The sequence below is a fragment of the Panthera tigris genome, chromosome A2 (assembly GCF_018350195.1).
Source record: "Panthera tigris isolate Pti1 chromosome A2, P.tigris_Pti1_mat1.1, whole genome shotgun sequence".
Classification (NCBI taxonomy): domain Eukaryota; kingdom Metazoa; phylum Chordata; class Mammalia; order Carnivora; family Felidae; genus Panthera; species Panthera tigris.
Window position 1 is genome coordinate 90,175,465 of NC_056661.1, and position 17,434 is coordinate 90,192,898.

General features: G+C 35.8%; 1 long non-coding RNA gene across 1 annotated transcript; it reads right to left on the reverse strand.

The window, feature by feature from the left end:
- Window positions 1–9,310: 9,310 nt before the first annotated feature.
- On the reverse strand, window positions 9,311–16,819 carry LOC122236439. The gene is made up of 4 exons (XR_006214493.1): window positions 16,761–16,819; window positions 16,083–16,129; window positions 10,678–10,763; window positions 9,311–9,387 (listed from the first exon to the last, which is right to left on the reverse strand). It is a non-coding gene; the product is annotated as an uncharacterized LOC122236439 (long non-coding RNA).
- Window positions 16,820–17,434: the final 615 nt, after the last annotated feature.

A 17,434-nucleotide genomic window follows, 5' to 3' on the forward strand; every position in this document is an offset into this window, starting at 1 on the left:
TTTTTATTGCAGCACTATTTACAATAGCCAAGACATTTATAATAGCCAAGCAACCTAAGTGTGCACCAATAGACAAATGGATAGAAAACCTGTAGAATTATATATACACATATATAAACAAATAATTATATATATATAATATAATTATATATATAAAAGAATAAATTACATAGCCATAAAAAATGATGAGATCTGTACCATTTGAGGCAACATGGATGGATCTAGAAAGTATTATGCTAAGTAAAATAAGTCAGACTGACTTATACCATATGATTACACTCATAAATGGAATCTAAAGACAAATACCATATGATTACACTCATAAATGGAATCTAAAAAAAATGATAAACAAAGAGCAGAATCAGAAATATAAATACAGAGAATTGAAGGTTGCCAGAAGGGAGGAGGGAGGAGGTTGAGCAAATGGGAGAAGAGGAGAGGGAGATACAGGCCTCCAGTTATGGAATGGGTAAGTCATGGGAATAAAAAGCAGAGGAAAACAAATAGAGTCAATGATATTGTAATAGTGATGTAATGGGACAGGTGGTAGATACACTTGTGGTGAGCACAACATAATGTATAAACTTATCAAATCGTTAAGTTCTACACTTGAAACTAATGTAACATTGATGTAACATTGTATGTCAACTATATATAATAATAATAATAATAATAATATTAATAATAATAATAATAATGTTTTTCATAGCAGTCTTACCTGTAGAAAAGATCTTGACTTTAGGTAATTAAAACCACCACAAGATTGACAGAGAAAGGAAAATTAAAAAAAACAAAACAACTCTGGTTCTCTTGTACCTGTTTTAGATTCTAACAGCACTTTATTCAAATGGTTTGTGACTTTCTGATCAATACCCTTACTTTAAAAAATCGAGTTTATGGAAGTTCTAGCATCAGCAATCAGAAGTCAAAGGCATCAAAATTGGCAAAGATGAAGTTAAGCTTTCACTTTTTGCAGATGACATGATATTATACATGGAAAATCCGATAGACTCCACCAGAAGTCTGTTAGAACTGATACATGAATTTAGCAAAGTTGCAGGATACAAAATCAATGTACAGAAATCAGTTGCATTCTTATACACTAATAATGAAGCAACAGAAAGACAAATAAAGACACTGATCCCATTCACAATTGCACCAAGAAGCATAAAATACCTAGGGATAAATCTAACCAAAGATGTAAAAGATCTGTATGCTAAAAACTATAGAAAGCTTATGAAGGAAATTGAAGAAGACATAAAGAAATGGAAAAACATTCCATGTGCATGGATTGGAAGAATAAATATTGTCAAAATGTCAATACTACCCAAAGCTATCTACACATTCAATGCAATCCCAATCAAAATTGCACCGGCATTCTTCTCGAAGCTAGAACAAGCAATCCTAAAATTCATATGGAACCACAAAAGGCCCCGAATAGCCAAAGTAATTTTGAAGAAGAAGACCAAAGCAGGAGGCATCACAATCCCAGACTTTAGCCTCTACTACAAAGCTGTAACCATCAAGACAGCATGGTATTGGCACAAAAACAGACACAGAGACCAATGGAATAGAATAGAAACCCCAGAAATAGACCCACAAACGTATGGCCAACTCATCTTTGACAGAGCAGGAAAGAATATCCAATGGAAAAAAGACAGTCTCTTTAACAAATGGTGCTGGGAGAACTGGACAGCAACATGCAGAAGGTTGAAACTAGACCACTTTCTCACACCATTCACAAAAATAAACTCAAAATGGATAAAGGACCTGAATGTGAGACAGGAAACCATCAAAACCTTAGAGGAGAAAGCAGGAAAAGACCTCTCTGACCTCAGCCGTAGCAATCTCTTACTCGACACATCCCCAAAGGCAAGGGAATTAAAAGCAAAAATGAACTACTGGGACATTATGAAGATAAAAAGTTTCTGCACAGCAAAGGAGACAACCAACAAAACTGAAAGGCAACCAACGGAATGGGAAAAGATATTTGCAAATGACATATCGGACAAAGGGCTAGTATCCAAAATCTATAAAGAGCTCACCAAACTCCACACCCGAAAAACAAATAACCCAGTGAAGAAATGGGCAGAAAACATGAATAGACACTTCTCTAAAGAAGACATCCAGATGGCCAACAGGCACATGAAAAGATGCTCAACGTCGCTCCTCATCAGGGAAATACAAATCAAAACCACACTCAGATATCACCTCATGCCAGTCAGAGTGGCCAAAATGAACAAATCAGGAGACTATAGATGCTGGAGAGGATGTGGAGAAACGGGAACCCTCTTGCACTGTTGGTGGGAATGCAAACTGGTGCAGCCACTCTGGAAAACAGTGTGGAGGTTCCTCAGAAATTAAAACTAGACCTACCCTATGACCCAGCAATAGCACTGCTAGGAATTTACCCAAGGGATACAGGAGTACTGATGCATAGGGACACTTGTACCCCAATGTTTATAGCAGCACTCTCAACAATAGCCAAATTATGGAAAGAGCCTAAATGTCCATCAACTGATGAATGGATAAAGAAATTGTGGTTTATATACACAATGGAGTACTACGTGGCAATGAGAAAGAATGAAATAGGGCCCTTTGTAGCAACATGGATGGAACTGGAGAGTGTGATGCTAAGTGAAATAAGCCATACAGAGAAAGACAGATACCATATGGTTTCACTTTTATGTGGATCCTGAGAAACTTAACAGAAACCCATGGGGGAGGGGAAGGAAAAAAAAAAAGAGGTTAGAGTGAGAGAGAGCCAAAGCATAAGAGACTCTTAAAAACTGAGAACAAACTAAGGGTTGATGGAGGGTGGGAGGGAGGGGAGGGTGGGTGATGGGTATTGAGGAGGGCACCTTTTGGGATGAGCACTGGGTGTTGTATGGAAACCAATTTGACAATAAACTTCATATATTGGAAAAAAAATCGAGTTTAAAAAAAACAATATAGAATCCCTAATGAAATTTGATGAAGGAGAGTTTCAACTCGGAAGGTTTAAATAGCTTAAAGTCACTAGATGGTCATCAGTTTTCCACTTTAATTTTTGCAGTAGATACCTGAAAATTGAACCAAACTTTGCTATTTAACAATGCCATTGCTATAGACAAATGATGCTAAACACATAGATTTTTTTAAATTTTTTTAACTTAAATCAGATTATGGTATAATAAGCCCAATTTTTTAGACATTGTCTAACTTCACAAAGGTTAGAAAAAATCTAAATGAATTCAAGCAACAAATTTTCTAAAAATCAATTTTAAACAGTCAAAAAGAAAAAATTAGTGAAAAGTGTTTTCTGTATCTAATTAGCAAAGCGATAATAGTTTAAGCAAATGTATGTTGTGCATTATACACTCAAAAGAACAGGTATTTTGGAAACCAGTTTGATAATATACATTAAGTACCTTTAGTATATTTACATCTTAATCCAGTACTTTTTACTTTCAGGACTCTAGTTTAAGGAAGTAGGGAATAAGGAGCACAAAGTTCTATACGAGAATACTCCCTGGGTGCCTGGGTGCTCGGTTGGTTAAGCGTCTTGATTTCGATTCAGGTCATGACTTCAGGGTCATGAGATTGAACCCTGCATTGGGGTCTGTGCTGGGCCTGTAGCCTACTTTAGATTCTCTCTCTCTTTCCCTCTGCCCCTCTCCCTGACTCCCCTCCTCATTCTCTCTCTTTCTCTCATAAATAAATAAGTAAATAAGTATAAATAAATAAATAAATACTCATTATTGTCTAATACAACTAAAAATGAAATAGTCTACATGTCTCCAATAGGGGAATGTTTACATGAATTCTGCTACTTCCCATGGTAGAGTTATATAGATGTTGAAAATTATGTTTCCCAAAGAATACTGAATGAGTCAAGACAATGTGCTCATATAATGTTAATATAAAAAAGCAAGAAACAAACTTTCATAAACAGCACATTCCCAAGTATAGTGTGTAGGGCAAGAGGAGTGTTTAAGAGTGCTTTATAGAAGGACTGTGACCAGAAATCAATACGGCAATAGTGATAATCTCTCAATGGTGGCATACAGATGTTTTTCCTCTTATTTTTACATATTTGTTTTTAATTTTTCCATAATTATCATAGATTATTTTCATAATCATTATGAATTGCTAGAATGTTTATTTCTTTAATCTGTCAATCCTACCTCAAGAAATCATCATATAAAAGGGTAAGGATAAAAGTGTGCACCAGTGTTATTTGTCAAAGAAAATAAATAAAATCTAACTATCTAATACTAAGGAAATAGTTAAGTAAATAATAATATTCAATGGTATATACTCTCAACACAAAGAATTGTTTTATGAAAAATCTCTGATAGAGGGAAATGCTTTTATGAAATGCTTTCAGTTAAAGGGGAAAAATCGTGATACAAACTTATACAAAATAGATCTTTTCAGTATAATAAAAATAAAAATAACATGCACAGAAGGATATGAACCAATTTCAGGAGTGATTGCCTAGAGAATAAAGGAGACTGGGATTGAGAAGAATACAAGGTACTTCACTTATACCTTCCTTACTTTATTTCTGAAAGGAAAGAGGGATAATAGGGAAAGAGAAAAACAAGGAAGTATCTGGAGTAAATATGACAGAATGTAATGTTGTTTCGTTGGTGTTGGGTTGTAATTATTATAAAGGCTAACATTTATTGAGCTATTCATAGATAGAGACCAACACTGTTCCAAAAACATTCAGAGCACTACTTCATGTAACCCGTAAAACAACCCTCTCGGGGAAGTACTCTTAGTGTCCCCATTTTGCAGATGAGGAAATAAAGGCAAAGATTGCTCAGCAGGATGTAGGATAGGCATTCAAACACAAGCAGTCTGATTCTAGGGCTCACCCACTTAGGAAGTTAGTTTTATTACCCCCTGTATTGTTCCATATTTTTAAAATATTCAAAAATTTAAATTATTTCAATGAATATGATCTTTACTTGTTTTTAAAATTCCTTTTTTTTAATTTTTACTTATTTTTAGAAAGAGAAAGAGAGTGCACACAAGTGGGGAAGGGACAGAGAGAGAGGGAGACACAGAATCTGAAGCAGGCTCTAGGCTCCCAGCTGTCAGCACAGAGCCCCGTGGGGCTTGAACCCATGAACCACGAGTTCATGGCCTGGGCCCATGTCGGATGCTTAAACGTCTGAGCCACCTAGGCACTCCCAAAAATTCCTTTTGAAAAGACAGAAGTGAGGCGCCTGGGTGGCTCATTCAGCTGAGCGTCTGACTCTCGATCTCAGTTCAGGTCTTGATCTCAGGGTCCTAAGTTTGAGCCCCGCATTAGGCTCTGTGCTGGGCATGGAACCTTCTTAAAAATACATATAAATAAGTAATAAATATATATATATAATATGTATAATTTACATGTATAATACATATATAAATTATATAATATATATAAAATATACATATTATAAATTACATATTACATATACATATTATAAATTATACATATTATATATAAAAATTATTATATATTATATATTATTATATTATATTGTATAATTATATTATATATTATAATTATTAATATATATTAATATATTATATTATATAATGATATATTATAATTATTATTTATATATTAATATATTATAATATATTATATATGTTATATATAATATATTATATATTATATATATAAATTACAGATAGATGATAGATAATAGACTGAAGGGATAGACTGAATATTTCATAACGATGTTTTCTAGATAATATGTTATGGGTGATTTTTTTCCTATTTCTTTATACTTTTCCACACTTAGAAATGTTTGGAAATTTTTTTACAGAAAATACATATTGTTCAAGTTTTCAAACAAGAGAGCTGAAGTATATTAAAAAGGAGCGTAATTCTCAAGTGATTCTTCTACCATATACTATATTTTATCCATATTTTATACCTCAATTTGGTATATTTTATATTTTATACCTCAATTTGGTCACCATATCTTAAATTAACTAGTAGGGGAAAAAGAATGGGGGATTGGGGAGGATAAATGGAGAGGATTCAAAAAGAAACAAAATGGTTCTTCAAAAAATGAAAAATAGGTCGTATGAGGAAAGGCTAAATTAGGGTGTTTTGATTTACTGTCTCTAAGTCCACAAAGACTTTTACCAGTGGGATATATGTCCCTTGCTCTCCATTTCTTTCAAGGCTCAAAACAGAACTATTTTTAGTAAAGAAAGAAAAATGTTTCACTTGGGTATACAGTTGAACCTTCTGTAAGAGGTTATGGAGGTACTCAAAAGATTGTGAAGTCAGTCAAACCTGCATTTAAAATCAAAACTCCACTGCTTACTGGCTGTGTGATCTGGGGAACATTACCTAATCTCCCTTGGCTTCTGTGTCTTTATCCATAATTTAGAGTTAAAAATACCTGACATTGTAGACTTTGTTTGCAATGAATTAATAAAATAATGAGTTAATGTGCCTAAAGCATTGCCAAGGTTATTGGTACATTTGTAGCTCTTTATAAGTGTTTCCTTCTTAAGAAATACCAGTATTTCTGGCACAAAAACAGACACTCAGATCAATGGAACAGAATAGAAAACCCAGAAATGGACCCACAAACATATGGCCAACTAATCTTTGACAAAGCAAGAAAGAATATCCAATGGAATAAGGACAGTCTCTTCAGCAAGTGGTGCTGGGAAAACTGGACAGCGACATGTAGAAAAATGAACCTGGACCACTTTCTTACACCATATACAAAGATAAACTCAAAATGGATGAAAGACCTAAACGTAAGACAGGAAGCCATCAAAATCCTCAAGGAGAAAGCAGGCAAAAACCTCTTTGACCTTGGTCGCAGCAACTCCTTACTCAACACGTCTCTGGAGGCAAGGGGAACAAAAGCAAAAATGAACTATTGGGACTTTTTCAAAATAAAAACTTCTGCACAGTGAAGGAAACAATCAGCAAAATTAAAAGGCAACTGATGGAATGGGAGAAGATCTTTGCAAATGACATATCAGATGAAGGGTTAGTATCCAAAATCTACAGAGAACTTATCAAACTCAAACCCAAAAGACAAATAATCCAGTGAAGAAATGGGCAAAAGACATGAATAGACACATCTCCAAAGAAGACATCCAGATGGCCAACCAACACATGAAAAATGCTCAACATCATTCATCATCAGGGAAATACAAATCAAAACCACAATGAGGTACCACCTTACACCTGTCAGAATTTTTATGTTTTGTATTTGCATTTTGTTGATAATCAGAAATAGTATATGCATATGCATAAAAATATACATTTTCTAGATGACTTGTATGTCACCCATTAACACAAAATGTTAATACCATTGTTTTACTTGACTTTATGATCCCTAGGTTTCGCTCCTTGTATACCAGCCACACTGGCCTCCTTGCTGTTCCTTCAACCTGCCAGATGTATTTCTTCCACCTTAGAGTGTTTGTATTTGTTGCTCCCTCTGCCCAGAATGCTCCTTCTTCAGGACTCAAATGTCATTTTCCCCGTAAGGACCTCCCTGGCCACCTTTCTCACATTGCTGATGCTCCCTATCCCTTCCCTGCTTTACCTTTCTCCCTGGCAGATCATCATCTTGCATGTTGCCTATTTTACCTATTGTCTATTTCTCCTCACTAGAATGGAAGTTCCATGAAAATACGTTTTGCTTTTCTTTTAATTGCTGTATTTCCAGATCTAGTACATAGGCACTCACTAAATATGGGTTGCATGGATGAATGCATCATGAGAGTACCATTAATGAGAGCAGTTAGTTTGTTAGTGCTCACACAAAATATTTCATATTCACAGCAATGAATTTAATCATTTCTAAAATTTATCCAACAATGAATTTGAGGGGAAATCCCCAAATTCTCAATTTGAGAACCAAAGGATGAATTGAGGACAAGGGAATCCACTTTATCTTCTTTAAGGAAAAAAGGAACTTATTACACAGCATGGAGTGCTTTACAGAATTTCTTGAGGGGCCAGGGAACAAAGCTTGGATCTCAGCACATGCAATGCTCAAAGACTAAACATCCAAAAAATAAAAAATAAAATCCAAACATCCAAACCTCTGTGACTACTAGAGCAGAAGACTCAAATGCCCTTGTTGCCATGTCAGCCGGAAGAATCCATCTACTCTCAGGCAGCTGCTGTCTCATGTTGTTCCCTCCCTCCTTCCGAATCTCATGTGAGGACATTTCCTAGGCAAAATCTAGTTTTAATATACAATCTGGTTTCTAGGGAGTCTGGAAATGTTTTACCTAGCTGTCTCTCTTCTTTGCTTCAGGAAGGCACACTAAAAGTAGGACAGATTGGGTAGAAGTGAGTTAAAGTGCATTTTTACGGCAGTTCCCCCTCTTGCCACTCAACCTACGTAAACGCTTTCACCTCTGCATTAAAACTTGCATCTCTGAGGGATGTTCATTGCTCTTCTAGCTCTCAGTGACAATCCATCTTGATATCCTGAAATCTATCAGATGAATTATAAAGTTAACTACCACCAATCCACCATATATTAAAAACTAGGAGATTACTATTCGGCAATAAAAAGAAATGAACTATCGACACACATTAGAACTTGGATGGATCTCATAGGCATTATACTAAGGGAAAGAAGTCAGTCTCAAAAGCGTACAAAAGAGTACTGAATGATTCCATTTATATGGCACCCTCAAAAAGATAAAACTGCCACGATAGAAATTAGACCTGTGGTTGTCAGGGATTATGGTGGTAAAGTGGTGTGACTACAAAGGAACAACCCAAGGGAAATTTGGGGGGAGTGATGACATTGTTTTGTATCTTGATTGTGATGGCTGTCACACAAATCTGCATATGCATTAAAATTCATAGAAGTGGACGCCAAAAAGTCAACTTTACTGTATGTTAAAGAATACATTTTTTTTTAAGTTTATTCATTTTGAGAGAGAGAGAGAGAGAGAGAATACAGGGGAGGGGCAGGATGAAAGGGAGAATCCCAAGCAGGCTCAGCGCAGAGCCTCACCCAGGGCTCAATCCCACAAAATGTGAGATCATGATCTGAGCTGAAATCAAGAGTCCGATGTTCCATCAACTGAGCCACCCAGGCACCCCAAGAATTAAATTTTATTCAAATAGTGCAACCCCATGAATCCTAAAGGTAACAACTACTGAAGTTGACAATATGTTAGGTTTTATAGACATGAAGAAGTTACTAATTTTTGAAAAAAACTATGGAAACAAAAGAGAAAAAAACAATATATATATTATAAAAATACAAAAACAAGAAAATACGAGTAGGGACAATAATTTTCATTTCTGCAGTTGCTTCTGAGATTACCTTTGGTATGGATGACTTTCTTCCTCCACGTTCCCTTTGTACTCAGGTGGTATCTCAGTGGTCCTGGTTCCTTGGGGAGGCAAGCCACAAATTAATTCCCAAATGGTTTGAACCTTGGTGATCTTAACTAAATGGGGCTGCTGTAGACTCCCATTAACTGTTATCATTGGATATTATAATCCTAGGATGCATTCCAGAGGAATTCCTGAGGTCCACTGTTGAAAATCATAGTAAACTTTTTGTTTCCCTTTGTGTTTCCTGGTCTGTTTATCAGGAGGAGCCCAAAAAGGCCGAATGGTCATCTCAGCATCTCAGTTCTCAGTTCAGTTGTCTCATCTGGTGGAATATTTCTCCACTAAATACTAATACCTCCAAATTAGCAGAAGCTAAAGTAATGGACTTGGGAAGGGAATTTTTGTGCTTTGTTCATCCAGTATAATAATGAGAAATACCACCCCACTTCCCTCCTTGGTTTCTGGACCAATGCAGCCCGGTTTTAGGAGAAACAGCATCATATATTCGTCACCGGTTCAGAGAGTATGCCTTATCCTAAAGGACACCAGCCTAATGTCACAGGGTACTGTTTCCCAGATGACACAGTAAATCAATTCCTTGGGTCATTCTGCTAGACCATAAGCCAGGTCATCTAGGTGAATGTTTTGTGGAAATACCAGTGAAACCCTACAGCACTGGCCTTAATTATGTTACTGTGAAATGAGCTTCTTGATTAAAAGCAATATTGTGTGGGGAAACATGAGGTAATAAGAGATGATGTCAATAAGGCATCAAGGCAACAGAAGCAGTATAATGGACCAAGAAAACAAACCATCAAGATTAGGTGTTTATTTCAGTGAGGATTAATGCTGTTCATTTAATAATGCAGGGGACCCAATATAATCAACCAGCAGTTAGGCTGGTCCCCTCATTATATCATACAATTTCAAGAGCTCACTATCCATCTCTACTGCTGGCAGATTGAGCATTCAGCCACGGTGGGAGATCCAAAACAGTCTTGGAGACAGGCAATCAAGTTTTTACTAAGCCATGTACAATCTACATCACTGTTGTGATGGACCACTGTTTATGAGCTAATTGACACAGTAAAGTAACCCGAGAAAGGAGTTGACTGACATCAACAGTGTGAGTCATCTGGCTCACCTGGCTATTGAACATTTGCTGAAACTTTGCATGGGACATTAATACTCCTACACGCTAGGCTATTTTCAAGAGATTCATTTACATAATTCATCCTCAACCCTCTTTATCAGCAAACCTCCGACCTTGTTCCTTCCAACTCCTTCACCAGATGCCAAATCTTTAGTATTACCCACGAACTGATGTATATTAGACATCATATTACCTTCTTCCAGGCAATGTTTATGCTAAGGGTGTATCCATTGGAAAAATTCCCTTTTCCATCGTCCTTCAGAGACACACATGATTTATCTGTTAATCAATATAAAAGCAGGGAAATAGTCTTTGAGTTTTCCAACATGTAATTGTAGGCCAAGAAGCACAAACTAAAAATCAAAGAAACATTAAACCACTTGGAAGCAGACTATTATGTTGAATGAAATAGTAAATGTCAATACAACTTTTTCCTATGAGACACACTGTTCAAAGAATTCTCTGCAATAACAAGCTTGCGTCTGAACCACATACCCAATATTTGCATGTCTATTAACTAAAATTGACATTACCTGGGACAAATCACTGCTGGCTCTAAAAGCTGAGCCATCAGGAATCCTGTGGCCTGACCATTCTTTAACCATTTTATCAACTGCCCTATTAAAAAGAAAGGCAAGTCTGACTGGCACGCACAGATTCTGCAAATCCATTTACCCAGATACTGGCAGATAAGAGCAGTGAAGGAAATAAATTTCAGCCCTTAAAGGTCAGGGATATGCAATTCTTACTTAGTGTGAGATGCTTCAGTCAAATAGTTTTTTGAAAGAGAAACTGGGTGAGTGGACGGCAGGGTTTTTTTTTGTTGTTTTTTTTTTTAAAGATTTTAAATGTTAAGCAACTGTAAAGAAGTCAACAGCTGCAGAACCACGGAACCTAAGAAGAGGATTGGCCTTTAAAGATCACTGAGCCAAATCCCATCCCAAATCCCCGAATCCTCTCTGCAAGCCTCCATCAAATGACTCTTCAGACTTAAAAAACTTCCGTCACTGAGAAATCACTACTTTCTCAGGCAGTCATCCTACCTTTGCATCAACTCTCACAGGACGAAAGTCTTCCTTCGGGGGAGCAAAAGGAAAAAAAAACAAACAAACATGTCTCAATGCCATAATCCTCACTTCAGGGCCTACACAAAACAAGCCTCTTTCCTTTTCCCATGGTGACCCTTCAAATAGCTTCCTCCTCTCACAACCTTCTCCAAAATAGACATCCCCAGTTTCTGCCATCATTTTTCACCTTGTTTGATTTTCTGTTCACCTCAATTTTCCAATAGTTCTCTCAAAAGTATACATTTAAACTGAAGTAATAGCATAGATTTAATCTCTGATAGAGTAGAAGTATAATTTCCCTTATTCTAGAGAGGCTGTAGTTCTATTTTTGCAATTTAATTCCAGGTAGACTTTCTACAAGTCACACTAATGTTCCCTGTAATTGCTAACACTCATCCACTAGGTGCCACGCACCTCAAAAAGGGCCTCACATCCATCATCTCGTTTACCTCTTGTGCCAGCCACCTATGAGGTAGGTACTATTTTTATCCCCATTTTCAAGTAAAGAAAATGAGACTTAGAATAAGTACAGGGGCGCCCAGGTGACCCTGTCAGTTGAGCATCCGACTTCGGCTCAGGTCATGATCTCGCGGTCCGTGAGCTCAAGCCCCACGTCAGGCTCTGTCAGGCTCTGTTCTGACAGCTCAGAGCCTGGAGTCTGCTTCAGATTCTGTGTCTCCCTCTCTCTCTGCCCCTCCCCTGCTCACGCTCTGTCTCTCTCTGTCTCTGTCCCAAAAATAAATAAACATTTTTTTTTTAATTAAAAAAGAGTAAGTACCTTACTCAAGTCCAAATACCCCATAAATGACAGAATTTGGATTCTGCTCCAGGATTTCTGGAAAAGTCGTAGCTAATACCTATTGAGCACTTACTATGTGCCAGCACTGTGCTGAGACCTTACCTCAAATTGCTAAGTAGATAGTATTATTATTCCCATTTTATACATAGGGAAACTGAGGCTTAGAGAGGTGTAGCAAAATGGTTAGAAATTAAGAACTAGCTTATCCCAACAGGATTCCAGATTCAGGATTTTATATTTATCTCATAAAATTTATCTTACTGGATTCAGTCCATCCCTCTAGTCTGTCAAAATTTTTTAGAGATACTGATTTGATCCAAAGTATTTTTATCCTTGCTACTTTTTTACAACTGCAAGTCTCATGAGAAAGGTTTCCATGTGTTCAAGTTACCAACAAATTACACTGCATAGAATGAGGCCTCGGAAAGAGTTATCCACAACCACCAGAAACCTCTCCAGATGCCATAAATCTACTCGTCAGACCATATCCGCACTCATTCAAACTCTAATACACTATCTAATCTAGGCCATATTTCTTCATTTTGTCCACAAGAATGCAATGAGTTTGTTAAGTGTTCTACTGAAATATAGATTTGGTATCCCATCTCAAACTTAGAACCCTATCAAAAAGGAATATCATGTTCGTGGGAAGTAATTTAGAGATGGCAAATCCATTTTGGACCTTAGTGATTACCATTTCTGCTTCTAAGTATTTATTGTGTTTTCAGAAACAAAACACTAAATGAGATATATGTTGTTTTCATACTCGTGGTACTATATTTTTGTTCATGTAATTGGAGATAGCCCTTTCTGCACCGTCAAAATGCAGTTTGAGTTCCAGTGTCTTCCCACTCAGCCTTCTGAGTTGATTTTGGTCAGGCAGCATGACAACATGTTGCTTTTTATAATCCATGCTTGTGATCTTGGCTCTTGGGCATCTTTAAGATTGACAGTATTATTTTAGGGTTTTGTTTGCATTTCATATCTGGTTAAGCTGATACTTTCACTTTTTCCTTAATTGAATTACCATCACTGTAAGTGAATTACCTTCTCTTGAGAGTCATCCAGAAGCTTCTGATAGACAGATGCTTGGCACCTGAGTAATAATCCTTCAGGCCCAAGAATCTGTCATGTACTCTTTCCTGGCTTTGAAAGGCCATAATATGTTCCAGAGATTTGACAGTTTTCTACTATCTTTGATTTTGTTGTTTGGTGTTCAATAGTCTTTCTTTGTATAAAATGTTTTCTTTTATTTCTGTATTATAGTGGTTTTTTTTTTTTAATTTTTAAAGCAACATTACAGATTCCAACCCAAGTTAATTCAAGCATTGAATCCTACCACATACGACTGTATTATCACTCACAAAGATAATGACCACTAAGAAGTGTAGGAAATGCACCATGTTCCTTTTTGACATTGCTTTTTAGGAAACACCCAGATTTCAAGTATGTCAAAACGTAAAAAAAAATACGTGACTCTGATAATTGAAGAAAACAATAGTTACACTAATTATTGAGGAGTTTAGGTTATAAACTGTGCTCCTATTTCAGAGCAGTACAAAAATGGAGAATTAGCAAGTGTTTTTCTGTCCTCCATTCCCTATCTACAGCCTCTAACAGGAGATAAAGTTGATTAAGAAGTGAGAAAGGTCACACATCTGTCTAGTATTATGAAATGCTTTGTATAACATACTGTGTATCTTTTAACTGAATACCAAAAATCCCCACATATTTTTGTAACTCTGGTGTCCTGTCCCAATTAGCCTTATCTTAAATATATCTGTATGGCTATTCCCCTCGAAGAGATACAAAAGGTCACTTTCTTTTTCCAAAATACAGAATTATTCAACAGAGCTTAATAGCTGCACTGCTAATGTAATTCTTACTATACCTCTGAGAGAAAATACTGCTTGAGATAGATTTGGACCAACTTTCATTTGTAATGTTAATGTCTTTTGCCTGAGAAAACCTCAGCCGTGTCACTCCCCCACAGGCTGGCCGCAGCCTAATGAGGTTTTGGGACTGGAGTGGAGAACGATGCACATTCTCAGTTTTCATCTCAGTTCTGAAATAAAAATTACATTAGCCATTTGTAGTATGCCTATTAGTATTCCTTTGATCATTTCATGATCCCTAGCGTTTTTAAGTAGACCTTGAATTTCGATACCAGAAATCCTAATTGGCATTTAATGATTCTTTTTCTTATTAGAAAAGTGAGTTGACCTAAGACATTTATAGAGATGCTCTGTTAAACTAATATCCTAACAACAATAATAGAAAAGATAAAATGACTGAAACTGAACAAGAACCGGCCCAGCTCTTTCTCTTTAAAATGAGGGAAATATTAGTTTCTAAATAATGTGTCCTTAGGGTCACAACTCAGGCTTGAATCTTAACTCATGGAAGGAAATACCAAGATGTTGCTTCAAACCTATTCAGAAAATAAATAACATTTTTTCTAAGCTAAGGAAGAAAGTAATTATGTAAACAACATCCCACCATCATCAGAAACCCTGAATAAAATATCTGTATTTTGCTTGTCTCACACTCCCATACTTCATCCCATCCTCATTTACCCATTTATAATTTCAATTGATTAAGTAAGTCTTGATTCCACTCTCAGCCTCCCGTAAATGACACATTTTAAACTGTCTAAAACCGACAGGTATATACATCTATTAATAACTCAGTCCCCCTACTAATTTAAGTTCAAATTGCTTGGCCTAGAATTCATGGCCCTTCACGCTCTGGCTTCAGCCTAACTTTCCATTCTTATCATTAACCATTTCCTTAAAATCATTTATGATCCAGTCAAGCATATATATATATATATATATATATATATATATATATATATAAAGCCATTCCAAGCTTTTTTATCTCTACACATTTGTACATGCTCTTTGATTCTTCTACCTGGAATGAAGTTCCATTCATCTCTCTCTGTCTATCCTATAGACTAAGATAAAATAGCAACTTCTGTACAGAGATTTGCTTTAGTTCCCCAACTGGGTATGAGTATTTAGTTTATCCTGTCTCTATTGAATTTATCATTTATATCTATAAGTGATGTAAAGGATTTTGATGTCCAGGGACCTTTCAATATACTTATTGGTACCTCCTGCAGTGTAGCACAGCATCTCACGGAATGCCCAGTAAATATGTATAAAATAGTGAATAATTGAATAAGTGTTTAGTCTATGATCTTATGTTTATAGTATCTATTATTCATAAAGGATTCCCCCATTTTTTCATGCCAATGCAAATTTATTATAGGAATAAATTATTTTCAAAGACTCTAAGAAATCTATTTTCCAGTAATATGATACACCTGACACATGACCAACCCTCCCACTGAAAATAATTAAAATAATTGAAAAAAATTTAAATACATCCCCATGTTAGCAAGAAAGTAAGGACCCTCTGAAACCCAAAACTATGTGAAAATAGAAATCCAGAGAGGTAACCTGAGCTTTGAATCTGGCTTTCATTTTGAGGACATTTGCCTATGAAGGTGAACTTGAGCTTCTGTATTTATAGGTAACAGGAGATAAATCCTGAGAGGCACCTGACCAAGATGAGGAATCTAACAGAAGATACCTTAATAAATCAGGTACCCCAGAGGCCTAAACCCTCGAGGTATATGTGAACTAGAAATAAATCCAGGAGACAACAAAGAAAATTGCCTATTATAAAATGTGGCATTGGGTAAAAGGAAACATTAAATCCTACCTTGGAATTCATATCCACAAGCTGGCCTTCACCTGATCTCATCCTACCTGGGAATATAAAAAAAAAAATCTTCAAGCAAGAAAATGTAAAGTGTTCCTATGTTGGTAGAGTTCCATAAGCTTTGGCAGAAGCTAATACAAATAGTCACTGGAGGTATAAATTGCCAATACAGGACTTGAAATATTCAAACAGATAAAATTTCAAAAACTAAGAACTTATAGTTAAAACTTGCAAGATGCATGAGGAAATAGGCCACGTGGAGGGAGAGATAGGAGAAACAAAGTTAGATATGTAAGAACTTCAGATATTGTAATCAGAAGACAAAGAATAAATACTAAATATACCTAATCTATTTTAAAAATTAAAAGGGCCCTAAAGATAGAAAGGAAAAATACGAGAATACTTTTTTAAAGATTAAACTGATTTTAAAAGAAACGGGAGGGGGGAGGAGGGAAAAAGGAACCATATAAGACACTTGGAAATTAAAAATATAAAAATTAAAATTAAAAACGCAATAAAGTCTTCTTGCCCATTTTTTCCTTTCTTTTGTTCCAGCCCAATGATTCAACCTCAATTTTTTTTAATTAGCAAAATTTCTTCACATGATCTACTACTAAACAGCATACTTAATGATAAAAATATTCCATTTGAGATCAAGACAATGACTAGAATACCCACTTTATTCAACTTTGCATTGGAGTCTCTAGCCAGTACCAAAAGGGAATAAAGGAAATAGCCCCTAGAAAGAATGGAAGAAATTAAAATATTATTATTTTCAAGTGGTATGACTATTATGAAAATCCAACAGAATCTATAATTTATAGAATAAGAAAAGAGTTTAGTATATTTGCAGAGTAAAAATCTATTACATTTCATATACCAATAATACAGAGTTGAGAAATACATTTTTAAAATTTTTTAATGTTTTACTTTATATTTTGAGAGACAGAGATAGCACCAGCAGGGGAGGAGCAGAGAGGGAGGGAGACACAGAATCCAAAACAGGCTTCAGGCTCTGAGCTGTCAGCACAGACCCCAACACAGGGCTCAAATCCACAGCTGAAGTCAGATGCTCAACTGACTGAGCCACCCAGGTGCCTCCAAAAATACATTTTTAAAAACTAACATAAAAATTCATGAAATAGTCAGAAGGAAATTTAATAAAAATATGTAAAACTATTAGAGACAAAAATGTAAAACTGCACTTAAATATATTAAAGGCGTAAGTAAATCAAGAAGTATACGATGCTCATTAACTAAAAGACTAATACCATAAAGATCATAGCTCTGTAACTGTTATATAAATTCAATACAGTAGCAGTAACAATCCATCAGCTGTGTGTGCATACATT